This window comes from Sorex fumeus, unplaced genomic scaffold, assembly GCF_029834395.1.
Source record: "Sorex fumeus unplaced genomic scaffold, SorFum_2.1 ptg000054l, whole genome shotgun sequence".
Taxonomy (NCBI): Eukaryota; Metazoa; Chordata; class Mammalia; order Eulipotyphla; family Soricidae; genus Sorex; species Sorex fumeus.
The window spans coordinates 36,860,337-36,876,982 of record NW_026606111.1 but is presented as its reverse complement, the minus strand read 5'-3'; the positions used below and the strand labels follow the sequence as shown (position 1 = coordinate 36,876,982).

Genomic DNA, 16,646 nt, shown 5'->3' with positions numbered 1-16,646 from the left:
CTTGGAGAGGACTGTGACAAGCATCTTGGAGCTGAGGAAGCCTGAGAAGTGGGCAGGGTATAGTAGTGCATTTAGGATTCTGTCTTGTGACATTTGACACTATACACAGATAGAAAGAACCACCATCCACCAACTACCATTCCATATCCATTTTTTTAATTACATTGCAATGTGGTTTTTTTTTTTTGCGTCTTCTATTTTCTAAGACAACCCTTATCCATACTGCATGTGGGAAAGACTCAATTTTAATAAAAATATCTTGGGACAAGTTTAATGAAGTATTGATGAAAGTGGAAGCCATTCCTTTTCAATTCACAGAAGTGAATAATCATCAAGAAATACCATGACTGTGGGAGGGGGAACACCTTGACATGATGAAAAATGAGCTTCCTTGCAACATATTGGATTTCTTTATTTCCTTCTCTCACAGGTAACTGGAGGAGGCCAGAGATACAAAAAAAATGAAATAAGAAGACAAAAAATTATTGTAAAGAATATCTAGATATGGCAGTTGTCAAGAAAGAAATTGTATCATGGTTTTAATGGTTAATCAATTTTTTCCAAAGTAAGCAGTTTGGAACCTGATAAACAGCTGTCACCTTTTCACAAATAGCTCTCACCACTCATCTTTTTAACTCCAGAATAACATGGGAAGTATTTTCTTTGGGTTCAGACTATCTGGTTATTCAAGAACAAATCCGTCAACATCATTATTGATGATGAGCCTTTTACAACAGTATACAATCCTTGAAATCCATGGAGTCCTATAAAAAATGTGATTGAAACACTCAATCACACTTTTCACTATTTAAATTGAACTGTGAACCCATTGTAAAAGTAAAATTTAATTATACACTGTCTGAAGGCTTGAAAGTGAATTTTGGATTACGTTACTACTATATTGACAAAAAATTGAAAATCAAGATCTAGCCATTTTCCTTAAGCTTAACATCCATAAACCAAAATATCAAAAATAATTTCCCTGTCTCTCTGGATTTTTGAGGGGAATTGGGTTGATGAGACACCATCAAGCTATAAAAAAACTGTCACTTGGGAATGACATTCTTTATTGTCAAATTAGCCAGTATAATTAATAGCACTTTTCTCTGGACTCATGTGATTATAGGAAAGTTAATTGGATACTACTATTATAACCTGACATTGTTGTTATCAGATTCTGGTGTACATTCTATATAAAATATCATTCCAATCTCTTTTGAGGTGCCCTTGCTTCATCCTTCTCTCTACACTCTGGATTCAATATTCCTTCCATTTCACAGCTTAACTCTGGGCAACTGTTTTGTACCCTACTAACTCCTTTATGTAAAATGAAAACCAGTAAATCAAAGATGTTTCACTGTATTTTTAGCATGCTTCAGATAAACTTGTAATAAGCCAATGTATCCTTAGTGGTCATCAAGAATTCTGAGGAGGAAAGTTCTCTACACATTCTAAAATTATCATTATTATCCATAAAAATAAGACCCTACAGTCGAAGTATCAAGAAATTCGTAGCACTTGTGCATAACTTTTAGAGCTTTATTACTGTCACACTTCAGAAGAAATGTGGGTTTTCTGGTACTGAACACTTGAGAAAATTTCCAAAGACAGAGTCTACATCAAGGATTAGTAAGCTAACAAATGTGGCAGCTGTTTTTTTTAAAATAAAACTATTGGAAGACAGCAATATTATGACAGATTGAGTTGTGACAGATTGGTCAGCAAGGCTTGGCATATTTATAACCTAGCCTTTTATAGAACAGTTTGTTGACCCTGTGGATACAGACCCATCTACAAATAGTGACACAGAGGCATAGATAGGAAACAGTTTATGATAATAACTTGTTTTATAATTTTATTGGAGAATTACATAAGAATAAACTGCTAATATTAGGTGGTATTTGCTCTAAATAGAATAGTGACAGCAAGTTTGGGTATCCCAGTCAGTGATAGTTTTCAGCATCGTATTTTGTCTATTTCTTCATCCTATCAGGCTATAAAATGCCTGTCTACATCTCTGAATGAGATAGCGTTATTTATTTATTTATTTATTTATTTATTTATTTATTTATTCTTGGGTCATACCTAGCAATGCTCAGAGGTTACTCATGGATCTGCACTCAGGTATTACTCCTGGTGGTGCTTGGGGGACCATATGAGACGCTGGGGATTGAACCCAGGTGGGCCACGTGCAAGGAAAATGCCATACCTGTACTATCGCTGGCAAATATACTATCGCTCCGGCCCCCACATTTTTATTTTTTAAAAAAACTGTGTTAGAGCTTTAGAGATAGCTCAATGGGTCGAACTTCATGCTCTACATGCAGGAGGCCTGCATTTGATTTCCAACACTGCATGGCCCCGCAAGTACTATCAGGAGTGACCCCTAAGTAGCAAGCCAGGAATAGCCCCCTGAGCACTGCTGGTTGTGAGGACTAAAACACAACCAAATAAATCCCAAATTTATGTCAGGAAATTTTTCCCAACTATAAGCAAAAGTAAGCATTCAGAGCACACTTAAGTAAGCTAGGCTGTACTGTAATGTGTAGTGTGTCTATTAATGCATTTTCAACCTGGGTTATTTTGAATTGACAGACAATATACTGATATGTAGCTCCACTGTTAAAAAAGATTTGTGCTTACATATGAGAGACAGTTAGTCTATTTATTTAAAGATGAAATAGGTTTGTATACACAGGAAATGACAATATGATCCATAACTTCTGAGAACACCATGAAGCAATGCATATCAGCTACACTTTCTATACATAAATTTTTCATTCCATGGAGCATTAGAAAGAAATTGGATATGAAAATGGTAACCAAAATTTATGTTCAAGTTACATTTAATTATATTGCTAAATTTGAAGCACTTATAATGTATTTTTTTAAAAAAACTATGGAAAAATGCAATGACTAAGGGCTTAGCAATCTAGTGAGCAAAGAGTTTTAGGTATATAAAATTAATTAGGAAAATGAAACATTTTTAACAATGTTAGTGTTTTCAACAAAACAGAATAAACCATGAGAAGTTACTGAGAATAAACTATTTGAACTTTCTAATTAGGGTCTGATTGTGATTTTTTTTTTTTTTTGGTGGGGTAGGCCACACCTGGTGGCCTATCCTTGGCTCAGTGTTCAGGAGTCATTCCCAGGGGTGCTGGGGATCATATGGGCTGGTACCACATCAGGGTCACCTGCATACAAAGTATGTGCTTTCGTCTGTGAGCTCTCTTTTGGACTTAGTTGCAATTTTGTCCTATTTTTCAATGGCTGAGATTCACATTTAGATTTCTATTTCAAGGGGGTGCTAGACTTATGCATTTTTAAATATAAAATAACTATTGTTTCCTTCTTATAAAAATAATGTTTGAGTGGGGAAGTAGTGTCGGAGACTTGGCTGAAGTCCTTCATTTCCCAGTTGAGAACCCCTATCACTACTGCCTGTGTCCTGAGGGCTCAGAGTGCCACAGAGCAAGAGCAGCAGAAGCTCCCCTGGACCAAGCACTCAACCCTGTTGATCAAATATTGCCAGGAGTGACCTCTGGTCCCTTACACCAATTGGAAATCCCCAATAAGTAAAATGAAAAGGAAAAAAATGTTTATCTGATATTTCAGCAGTTCATACTATGTCCCACATTTGAAAGTATAAAGAACATAAGATGTAGGCATGAGATATCACAAGCTTTTACAATGCCATATTTATTGAGTGTTCATTTGTCAGGTACTGCTATAAGGCATTAATTCATTTAATTCTCTCAATTAATCCTTTTTTTGCAATTAATCTTATAAAATTGATACTATTATGGCGTTCATTTTGCTGATAGGGAATCTAGGTTGAGAGAATGTTAGTGACTTTTGTACAAGGTTTTAAAATTGATAGCAAGAGAGATTTCAGCATAAAATTTAGGGGGTGGTGGCTATAAATATGGTAAAGAAAAATGGTTATTTTTCTCTTCTTTGCACTGACCTCTGACATTTAGCATCTCTTTGACTATCAATGTAAATAATGATATTTACATTGTATTGGTGGTTCCTTAGACTTTTCACCGATAGAGCCACTATATTGTGATAACACATTCTAATTGCAACAGACCTCTTCAAATGTTGCTTATATTTATCTGCTTTGAAATTGCAGAAGTTATTAGATATGCTTCTATATTTTGTAATTTGTAAGGTGCTATTCATCACATCTAAAGATTTTGACTTTATTTCAGCTGCTTTGTAATATTATGGATTTTATTTTAGACATTTAAAAATTGCATGAAAAAGATTGTAAACTTAACTGGATTGCCAAAGGGCCCAGTGACAAAAGAAAGTTTTGTAGCTCTTTATAGGGAGTGAGTTGAAACTGACAGCCATGTGGCCTGACACCATAAATAGGCCATCTACCCATTCTGCCTGCCCCTGAGCTTGGATTCATGCTGTTGTGACTGAACTATCAGGTATCTTTTCAACCTGGAGAAACTGATCAAAATGGTGGCTAGATAAATTCTGGTAAAAGTCAGGAAAACATTTTGAGTTACAGAATTCCTTGCCCACTTTCTTATATTATCAAGGAGGCAAGAGGGGAGTTGTTATCTGAGGACTCTGTGATGAAGTAAAGTAGGGAAGCTTCAAGCTACCAAAATACATTTCTGGCAGTGGGGTAGGTCATAGGCTAAGTTACTATAAGAGTAAATGCATTGGCATTCTCTGTCTCTGTCTCTCTATCTCACACACACATACACACACACACACACACACACACACACAGAGTCTTAGTGAGAGTAAGACACTGTGCAGTCATTTAAAAAATACTCCCAATTTTATAATAATAAACCTAATCACTCATACTGGGGAGATATATCAATGAGCTAGTATTCATGATTTACATATGGGAGGCCTGGGTTCAGTCCCCCAATCCTGTGGTGTCCTCCATACCATGAGGAGTGACCCCAAACATTGTGCCAGCAGTGGTCCCTGAACACCACCAACTATAGTGCAAACAACAACAAAAAAAATTGTTTTTGTGGTCACAACTGGTGGTGCTTGTAGGCTACTCACAGTTCAGTACTTGGGGGTGACTCTAGCCTGTGATGGGGGCTATGGGGCTCCAAGGATCATTTCTGGGCCTCTCACATGCAATAAAAGTGCTCTAGCCCTTTGAGTTTTCTCCCTGGCCCAGAAAGTTATCCTTTAAGGAGCTGGAGAGATAGTACAGCCTGTAGGGTATTTGCCTTACATGCAGACAATGCAGGTGTGATCTCCACATCCCATATGGTTCCCTGAGCACTGCCAGGAGTGATTCCTGAGTGCAGAGCCAGGAGTAACCCCTGAACATCACAGGGTGTAACCCATAAAAAGCCAAAAAAGAAAAAGTTAACCTTTGAATACAATGTTTTCAAGGAAGCGAAGAATTAGAAAACACAACCCCTGTTAGGTCTTATAGACTTAACATTCAATGGCACTTTGGCATTCAATGGCACTTTGGTAACAAAGTCTCCTCTTCATCAAGGTGTTTGAATAGCATTTGCTGGGAAATATAACCTATAAATCAGCAAATATAGTTGTGCACTCAAAGCTAAACACAGCAGCCTTATTTCCTGATAATACCTATAATGAAATTTGCCTCATTAAAAGATAAGACAAAATAAAAAAATTGGAGCGAAATCTGCCTTCATTTTATAGTGTGGACAGATAGCTAAAATATCACAGGGTTCAATGTATATGGAAATAACTATTGGAATTGATAATATAAGAATAGTAAAAGTCAGGAAATATGAGAGGAACAGTAATAATTCTCTTCATATTCCCCAAAGTTTAGAGAGTTGAAAAATATTTCCTGCTGATGGTAGTCCCATGAGATGTAGCCTGGGATTCAGGCTACATGGGGTCACTGTCACTGTCACTGTCCTCCCGTTGTTCATTGATTTGCTCGAGCAGGCCCAGTAATGTCTCCATTGTGACAATTGTTACTGTGTTTGGCATATCGAATACCAGAAGTAATTTTCATTCTCCAATCTTAGTTCTTTTCCGAAGTACACCACACCAAGGCTTTCAGAGACTCTGGGTTATTGAGTATAGTCCTAGGGAGATGGAACCAGACAGGCACAAGGGTCTCCTAACAAAAGTCCAGGTGTGTAGAAAGGGGCAGAGGGTGGCCCTGGGGAAATCCATACCCCTGCAGTCAGCAGAGAGACAGTTCTACCCCTTTTCTTATTTTTCCTCCAAACACAAGTCTTTCCATTTTGAACTTCCACATCTCCAGCACATTCCACTTCCTCCTTCCAGTTTGTCCTGATGTGGGTTCAAAATTTGCTTGTGATAGAGAACTTAAGAATGAGTTTGTATACAAGGAACTTTGTGTTCTGTAATGCCAAAACAGCACACAATATATTCCCCAACTTCTTTAATTTTGTCAATCTTTCTGGTAAATGAAAAGGGCTAATATGGCAGAGTCTGGTTATTTGTTCATTAACTTATTTTCCTCTTCCTTTCTTAAGATTTAAAATTAAATTTTTACAGTAGTGTTAATGTTGTCCAACCTACTTTCCCTACCCCTTAGTTTCCCTGTAGATACCTCAGTACTGTTATAGTACCAGAAGTAATTTTTTTCTCCATTGTCCATTCCTCCCCTCTCCTCCCCTGCTCCCTTCCTCTCTCCTCCCTTCCCCTCCCCTCCTTTCTTCTGTATTTGAGTTTCAGGCATACATTGCTCCAACAACAACCCATTCACCACTGTCTTCTACCCTCCATCAATGGCCCCAGTTTCCCTCTGGCCCCCAGCCTGCCTCTGTGTCAGGCACTTTACCCCCTCCACTGTTATCCTAGTGTTCTTTTCCCTAACTTATCCCTTGTACCCACAATACCTGCCCCTGTGGCAAGTTTTCTACTGAAGACCAGTTCTCTGGCTCTATTTCTATTGCCATTGGGCATTTGACATTCACATACAAAATTTCTTTATATCCTACATATGAGAGATCATTCTGAGTTTGTTCCTCTCCCTCTGACTGTTTTCACACAATATGATCTCTCTAGCTCCATTCATATTTCAGCAAATTGCATGATTTTATCTTTTCTTATGGAATAGTATTCCATTATGTGTATGCACCACAGTTTTTTTTTTATCCAGTCATCTGCTTGTGGGTACTTGGGTTGTTTCTACATTTTGGCTATTTTATATCACTTGATCACGTGACTTCCCATTAATAAACAGGAGTGCAGGTAACTTTTCTGCTTTGTGCCTTAGGGTTCTTGGGGTGCATTTCCAGAAATGGGATTGCTGGGTCATAAGGTAGATCAATTCCTAATTTTTTGAGGAATATCCATATTATCTTTCAAATAGACTGGTCCATTCTTTTTTCTTTTTTGCAAATATTTTCTTTTTCTTCCCGTGCAAAATTAGCAAGACTACATTTTACAGCTTTCCTTGTGTGGTCACATGACTAAATTCTGGCAAATATAACGGTAAGGAGATTCTGTATACCACTCCACATGTGTTATAAAAGTCACTAGACTGGTGTCAGAGAGATAGTGTAGTGGATAGGGTTGCCTTTTCTTATACGCAGCTGGGTTTGATCCCTGGCACCCCAAATGGTTTCCTGAGCCCACCAATCAGGATCTCCCAACTACCTAAAAGAAAAGTCTCTAGACTTTCATAGAGAGTCCTGTAGAAAACTCTCCTGGTAAAGGGTTAGACAAGAAATATTTTAGGAGTGTGACCCACACAATCTCTCTCATGACTATTCAATGCTGTCATTGTAGGGAGAAAAGCAGTTTCCCCCTACAAGGATATATAAGAACGAATATATAAGTGCATAGCTGCACTACAAAAAAATAAGAAACTAGTACACAACTAATGGTCTATTGACTCCTGTCTTAAAGGACAACAAATTCACATGATGGAAGGAGCCTGGGATCTTCAGTGGTGCATGGAAAACATCTCTTTCCCATTTGTGGTAGTTTGTCCCATGAATTCCACAAAATGAAGTCCTCAAAAGATGCTGCATTGAGCTGCCATGCATGGGGAACTGAGCGGAATCATATCTCTATCAACTTGATATTTCATGCTAAACGCTTTGGGACCTCAGTGATATTAGTTTCCCCAATTCTCCACTTATCAGTGACACTTTTAAACAATGAAAATTTAAACTTTTTAAAAACTGAATATTAATTTTAAAACCTCCCATTTATAATTATGTATGGCACTAGGAACATGTCACTCAAGACATTGCAAAGGTACATTGTTATTTTGAGAAGCTTCATAAATGACTTATGAAATTATTTTCATGAATAAGATGAAACTATTTTCATGTATTAAGGCTATACTTTCAGGGATCATTTTTATCGTTCATTACTAGAGAAATTTCTCTGATCATGTAGAGCAACTGAAACCATGAGGAGGACCCAGATTCTCTTCAGATTGTGAAGCCCATTTAAGGTGCTGCTTTTGCAAGTGCCATTTACCACTGATGATTGTTCTTCTCTTCCTCTGGAAGAGTTAGAGGGAGAGGATGTAGTCTGAGTGGCTTCAGGAAAAAGAAAAAGAAAGAGATGCATAGCATTGCATTTATGCTTCCTGTTGCCACAGGTCAAAGCTTCGTGGCCTGGGTTTTAAAGGGCAGTTCTATAACTGAAATTGCTTGTGGCAGCAGAGTATCAACAGGTTGACTGGTCCAAAGCTAAAGGAATCTCCACTCACTATTAATACAAACTTCCCAAACTCCCTGCTATCCCCATTCAGAGGTTAAAGATGATTGAGACACGAGACTAGCCAATTTTCAATGGTTTGGAATCTCATACTTTGCATTCATCTGCCTAGTAATTTTGATGTTCTTGTCATCTTTATTTAGAAATAATTAAATAATAAGACACTACCTGGAATGTAAAAGGCATAGTATAGGCATAGTATAGTCAGAAAAGGATATTTGCTAAATGAAATGCTTTCAAATTTAGTGCAGCATAATATGTAGTCTCAGGTCCAGAATTATTAACTTTTCTTGTCAAATCACTTATAACAAAAACTAAACCAGTAATGGCACTTGTGGAGTGTAATTCTTAGTGACTGACAGGAGGATCAAGGAGAATCACTAAGCTCTATGCCTATTCATGTCATAGACTGAAAATAGGGTTGCTAGCATAAGCAGCTGAAATGCAATCAACTTCTCTGATTATTTGTCAAAAATAACAGCAATTATTTTTAAAAATTATCTGGTATAACTGACACTAAAAGACAAACTTTTTTATTTAATGATCTCTCACAGATGAAATTCTAAAAAATTCACATGAATCACATTTTTAGAAGTAGAATGAGGAAGGATTTACTAAGCCCCAATTACACACCGAATCAGAAAAAAAATGTAGTGCTTCAGCAACAGTTGAAGAGGTAGCCTCCTTATGCAAATAATTTTGGAATCTCTCTCCCAACTTTTTAGTAGTGAATATTTGGATAAGAAAACAATCTCCCTGATGTAAGAGTGTAAGTATTATAGAGTGTCTATTTTCCTAAATTATTTTATTTTAAATAGGATTAACTGTGGTTTCAGAGTGATCATTAGGGGATTCTAAGCCAATGAACTAAACAGAGAACTTCAAGAAGACTTAGAGAAAATTTATGTCATTTTATCAATTTCTAGTTTATTATAATTAAACTGTAAATAATCTTTTCTACATATTCCAAGGGCTGGAGCGATAGCACAGCTGTAGGGTGTTTGCCTTGCCGCGAGCCAGCCAGCCAAGCCAGGTTCGATTCCTCCGCCCCTCTCAGAGAGCCTGGCAAGCTACCGAGAGTATCTCACCCGCACGGCAAAGCCTGGCAAGCTACCCATGATGTATTCAATATGCCAAACACGGTAACAACATGTCTCATGATGGAGACATTACTGGGCCGCTCAAGCAAATCAATGAACAACGGGAGGACCATGACCGTGACATATTCCAAACTTTAGTAGAACAATTCTATAGCAATATTAAACTTTGAAAAGGCGATAGCAACTGTAGAGTAATTCTTATAGTAAATGTCACACAAGAGAGATGAATAACCTGTAATCAACTTGGTTGCAGTTCTCCTGAAGAATGTGTAGCATACGATGGCATAAATGAAATAATTTATTGGTATTTTATTATTGTTATTGAGCAGAGTAAGATAGTTTTTATTTAAACTTAGAGTGATGTGAGTGGAGAGAAAACGAGGATGTGCTCAAGAGAGAACATGGGCTTTTCCAGAATAAAAGCAAGCAAAGATACATAGAGACAAGCAAGTGAGATATGTGTTTGAAGGAGAACATGAATTGAACAACAAGCCTATTTTAATTTAACAATTTTTGTATGTTTATGCTTAACACCGAAAAATTTCATTGTAAGCAGTTAAGGAATCAAGGAATGCAGTTGGAAATTGAAACCCAATTCTTTATAATTTTGTGCATAAAATTCCAGTTTTGTTTTTTCAACTAAGGAATGAGAAAAGTTTCAGAAAATTTGTTAAAAACTGCCAATCATATAGTTTTTATGGATCCTTAAAATTAAGGTATTCTTCTTAAAAATTGAGCAATTCACTAAAGTTGATTAACAATTTATTTTAATCCCAAATCATACATTAATCAAAAAATATTTCACTGTTCTTCTCCATTTATAAATTATTTAATCCCTTCAAAAACTTCAAAAATCGAGATCTATCTCAAACAAGAATAGAACTATCATCTGATTCAGTGACATAACTATCTGGCATCTGTCCCTCAAACACAAAACACAAAAACATTAATTCCAAAGGACATACGCACAATTATGTTGATTACCATACTTCGTTCAATAGCCAAGATATAGATACCACTCAAATGTTCAACTACAGGTGAAAGAATTAATGGTATATATACATAATAGATTACTATGTAGGTATGAAAAAGAATAACATTGCACAATTTGCAGCAGCATGGATGGAACTAGAAGATATCATGCTGAATGAAGTCAGTCAGAACGAAGAAATAGATTCAGAACTATCTCCCTCATATGTAGGTATAAAAATAAACAGCAAGGCTGAAACAAAGGTCCAAAGGCAATTCAAAGGAAGAACTAACCCACACAATTGAGTTGGTAGGGATTTGAAAGGCAGGGGCACTGGGGTCCTTGGGAGGAAGGGGTTGATATACTGGTGATGGATGTGGAATTATGTGCATGAGAAACCATTATAAATCATGCAATCACAACCAAAATTTTTTAATTAAAAATTAGTGATTAAAATAAACCTCCATAAGCAAAGTCTCTGAAGGTAGGGGAAAATGTATAACTGACCCAATATAATTAAATAAATGCATAAAAAACACAGTTTATGTTTTTCTTCATTTTTTAAAAATTCCCTGTTACTGCTTAGGCCTTACTCCTGGTTCTGTGCTCAGGGATCACTGCTGGTGAGGGTAAAGGAACCATTTGGGATGCCAGGGAATGAACCCAGGTGGAACACAAGCAAGGCAAGAAGCCCATTCTCTCTCTGTACTATCGCTCTGGTCCCAGAAACCACAGTTTAGATCCAGTCTCTGTTACTAAAAACATACCACCACATTCATGTTTTGTTTGGAGAGTCTAAGGAAATTTCCCCCACCCACTTCATTCCCTCCCCAGCATAAATAGGATTGTTTTCTTTGCTAAGCAGCAAAGACTGTTTTCTTTGCTAAAATAACATAATCAGGTAACCAGAAACACTTAAAATCTGTCTGTATCTTCATTGCCCAGATGAGGTTTTTAAACAGCACATTCATGTATACCAACTCACCTGGTTTAGAGCCCAGGTAGTCCTTCTAGTCCTCCCGTGATAGGCAGAATAATGCCTCATTTCATTAAGGATGCTTAAATTTTAATCCTTGGAATATGGAATTGCTTTTTTTTAAAGCTGGTAAATGGAACTTTGCAGATGTGATTAAAGATTTTGAAAAGGGGAGATTCTTCTGGATTACCTGGTAGACATACTATAATGACAAGGGTTCTTACAAAGTTGAAGGAGACATTGTAGTCAGATTGGAAGATGCTTTACTGCTGGTTTTGAAGGTAGAAGAAGAGGGCAAAGCTCAAGGAATGTAGGATGCCTCACAGCTAGGAAAGCAACATGGTTCATTCTCCTCTAGAGCCTCCAGAAGTCACCCTGCTCTGCTAACAATTTTATCTCAGTGAAACTTCTGGCCAGTAGAACTTTAAGCTAGTAAACTTGTGTTGTTTATAGCAACCAAGAATATGGTAATTTTATTTATAAGAGTCACAAGAAATGAATACCCTTTCGATTTCAAAAGTGTCCTTGTTCAAAACCAATAAAGTCCTGACCTTGAAAAGTCAGTACACCATCAAATTCAAAAGCTTTCACAAAAATCTCTTTTTCTGTAAACTCTGTGGTACCCTCAGGAGTGGGGTAGGCCGAGTTCCTGAAACAAAACCCTGACAGTGGTACCCACATCCCACAGCTGCCACTGTGGCAATAGCACAACTCCATTGCTTTGCAGCTGAAGGAGGAAAATTCCAGGTACACTGATTTTCCAGGCTGAAAACTCTAGGGTCCTCTTGGAGTGGGAGAAGGCAGCCTCCTCACACACTTTATATTTTCAGAGGCCCCGGCAGCCACACCCACCACTCATAGTAGCCACCATGTAAACTCACTGGCCCAGTTCAAAAAATCATGGAATTCCTCGAGTACAACAACTTCAAATCCCACAATACTGATATCCCAGTAGAAGCACACCAAATTTGATGTGAAAGAAAAAGAAGCCAACTAAGCTTAATAAACAAAGGTAATAAACACAAAGGACTCAACTAGCAACAAGGAGCTTTATAACTCCTCAGATAAACAATTTTATGGTGAGATACAACAATTTTCACAAATTTACTTTTACTGAAGTGGTTTTTTTGATAGTTCCACTAGAGATTTAGTTGTAACAAACAAAATAGAACAAATTATATTGTGCCTGTTAAGGGGGAAGGCTTGGGAAGTGCTTGGAAAAATGGGGATGATGGTAGAGGGAAGGTTACTCTGGTGGTGGGACTGGTGTTACAACATTGAATACCCACAACAATTGCATTATGAATAACTTTGTAAACCACAGTGTTTAAATAAAACAAACAACAAAAAAACCCTTTCTGGTTTTTTTTTGGGGGGAGGGGTGTATGTGGCAGAAGTGTGGTGATCTCTGAGGCCCAGAAAAGGTCATTTTTTGTACTTTTTATGGGCTGCTATATATGTATTATCATGAATTCAATGTAAGGTAAAGACAGAAATATTTAACCAATTATAAGATTAGAATTTATAAGAGCATTTCCCCCCCTCTTGCCCTGCCAAGACCACGAGTTGCCCCTACCCCCAACTCCCATGTGCGGCTCTCAGGCATGGCCATGGTCCCAGAGGCACACGGACCTAATTCGGAACCCAGAGGCTTTTGGCAGAGATGTGAATGGACTATGCATTAAGCTATGGTGCTGTGTCCCACCCCCCCCGGGGCAGGGGAAAGGGTGTCTCTCTCTTCCGCTCCCCCTCACCCTGCAGCATGGTGGCCACTGCCTCAGGGCTTATTGGACAGCCAAGTATGAGCCAGCAATGGTGATGGAGCAACTGCAGCCTCGTGGGATGGGGGGCAGAACTGGCACATCTTTCTTGCCCTGCCAAGACCACGAGTTGCCCCCCATGAGCAGGCTCTCCAGCAAGGCAATGGCCCCAGAGGCACACATACTAATCTCGGAACTATGAGGTTTTGGGCAGAAATCCCTCCAGACTTAATTAGTAAAATATCAGAAATCCAAAATCTCCATAGCGGCCACGCAACATCATATGGTCTTCATAACCAGCAATAGGAAACAAATTATTTCATGATACCTTTTCAGCAGGTTTGATTGTTGGGGGAAAATTCCAAATAATAATGGTGCATCCTTTGTAGAAATAATGAATGTAATCAAAGTAGAGAAAAAGTTAAGTGGAAATCATCTGCCTCACAGGCATGGGGAGGGGTGGGATGGGGGGTATATTGGGGTTCTTGGTGGTGGAAAATATGCACCGGTGAAGGGATGGGTGTTTGATCATTGTATGACTGAGACTTAAACCTGAAAGATTTGTCACTGTTCTCACGGTGATTCAATAAATATATATATATATATATTTTAAACAAGAGCATTCCCTAAGCCTACAGATAGATAGTTTAACTCAAAATTAGGTCATTTGCTTCCCTGAAAATTGGTATTTTATTATCCAGTTCCAAAAGAACTGCAAAAGAAAAGCCGGAAATCTGCAAAAGACACAGAAAGCTTCAAAATATAAGCTAGTGGGTGAGAAAGGGAACAGATTTTCTCCCAAGTGGAAAGTGAGAAGAGTAAAAAGTCAGTGTTGGGCAGGAGAGTTTTATTTAATAATTCAGGTTCGATTAGATAACATTTATGAGTAAACAGCACTTCCATTTTCAACTTATAAACAGAGCAGCAGGTGTTTTAATGAATACATAATGATTAAGTCAAAGAGTAAAGTCTAATAGCTCAAGCCAAAGATGGTTTGAGAAGTCACTAGCAGTTTATAACCTAAAGTATGCAGCCCCACCCTCACCCACAATTCCCCAGCTCCCTCTACAACCCATCTCACACTTTAGCCAGTTTCTTGCAGGGATAGGAACTCTCCAATCTAGTCTGTTAGAAAACCAATGGTTAGCAACATTTCTTGGTATTTAGCTAGACTCTTACAACCTTCACCTTTTTTGGCCCTAGTTCCACCTACTTGCAGCCAGATAAACTAAGTCTGAACCAGTGGCCCTCAATCCTGACAGCATATTCAAGAATCATCTAAGGAACCTTTGAAGTATACATAATGCTATAGTGGCAGACCAATGAAATCAGAATCAATGAGAGTGGACATCAGTATTTCCAGAGTCATGCTGCAGGTGACTCCAGTGTGCATCATGTTTGAGGCTTATCAGCTAAAACTGGAATTCATACTATACTATTTTACGTGGAAAATCATACTTAAATCTCTTCCTTAGATGTGACTTTCAACTATTCCAAGAGTGAAAGATGTAACAGTGGAAAGGAGCAGCATTAGGAGGCACCAGGTTAGACTTGGTGAACCAGAGACCAAGGTAAGATTAACTTGGTTCATGTTTTAAAAACACATAACTGGCTAGCCTGGGAGATAGCTCAACAGGTTGGAGTGCATGCTTTGAACGCAAGAGCCTTGGGTTTTACACTTCCAGGTGTGCCATTTTTTAGTTGGTCCACACAGACAAACAGGACTACACCAAAATTTAGAACTTCACTGCTTTAAAAGGCAAGAAAATGAAATGACAACCAAGTTGGGCAAAAATTCTTTCAAATCATATATCTGATAAGGGCCCAAATACATAAAGATTGCAATCCAATCATATTATAAAAGACAAAAAGTATTAGAATAAGGTATTTAAATAGATATTTCTTCAAAGATGTATAAAAACATAACTATTTTCTCTCATTCACAAAATCTATTACCATGTAATTTCATTGTTTTTTAAAATTTTGCAAACCTTGCTGAATTTTTGCATTGATCATTATGAGCCATGGCATCTGCAGTATTACTGAAACCTGCCAGTCATAGAGAACTCTTTCTGGCTCTAGAAAGCCTCCCATCTGGGGATCCTAGGGACAATTTCAGAGGTAAATTATGAGAAAAATAAAGCTCTTGGATTTTCCAAACTGAAAATTCTTATTGTCTGGAAGATGCTTTGAAAACTTGCTTAGCAAAGGAAAGGGTTTTGTTTTTATAGGGCCTTCCTATTGAGGCCTGGTAGGTTCAGTGTGTGGGTATCCTGCAGCTCAGGGGATGGAACTTGGAGACTAGCTTAAACAAGGAATGTCCTCCCTTCCCTTTTGGTCACCTCCCGGTTCCAGGAAAATTTTTTTGCTTGTTACTTGGTTTTAATTAAGTAATTAGCTTATTTCTTTGCAGATGTTAAGTACAATTGTTCATAAAACTGTTAGACAGAAATACAAAGCAATGATTATTCAAGAATTAATTTTGAAATATTAAGAGACTAAAAGGAAAGGAGAGAGAGCATTTGTCTAAATCCTAACACTGTCTACCAGGATTTGTCGAATACTATTTATCTGAAGGAGTCATGATTGGTCAGTTGATCTTTCAAATTATTGAAAGACCTTTGAATTTTGTTTCAAAATAAAAATTTAAAAAATATGTGAGGTTTGATTTATTTAATACTGGGAATGTAGCTTAGTGGTAGATCATATTGAGGCAGGCAGGTAGAGAGATAAGAGGCTCCCATGGCAATGAATTCCTGGGAAGCAATAAAACCAATAACCCAGAGGCTGTGAAAACCCACTTTGTGGACACAGGAACTAAGGTCTGTTAAGACTTTTACCTGGTACCGGCTCAGACCCAGGGAAGGCTGGGCCCTACTCTGAGAGAAGCTCCAGCAGGAACAAAGGCCAGGAAACAAATATCAAAGACCATCAACTAATCCCAATTCTACCACTTAGCGGCAAGCTACCGAGAGTATTCGATATGCCAAACACAGTAACAACAAAGTCTCCAATGGAGACATTACTGGGCCCGCACGAGCAAATCGACGATCAACGGGTGGGCCTTTACCTTACCTTTACCACTTAGCAACCACCTTAGCAATGGACTCTTACCTAGGTAGAAAGCCCCATGTGGGACAGCCTGGGAG

The 16,646-nt window shown here is 38.0% G+C and overlaps 1 protein-coding gene and 1 non-coding gene across 2 annotated transcripts in view; one reads left to right on the top strand and one right to left on the bottom strand.

The window, feature by feature from the left end:
* Positions 1-16,646, bottom strand: part of SLC35F1 (solute carrier family 35 member F1) — a 532,726-nt gene that overhangs the window by 19,689 nt on the left and 496,391 nt on the right. The window lies entirely within an intron of this gene.
* On the top strand, positions 8,301-8,511 carry LOC130033902 (small nucleolar RNA U3). The gene has a single exon (XR_008794007.1). It is a non-coding gene; the product is annotated as a small nucleolar RNA U3 (small nucleolar RNA).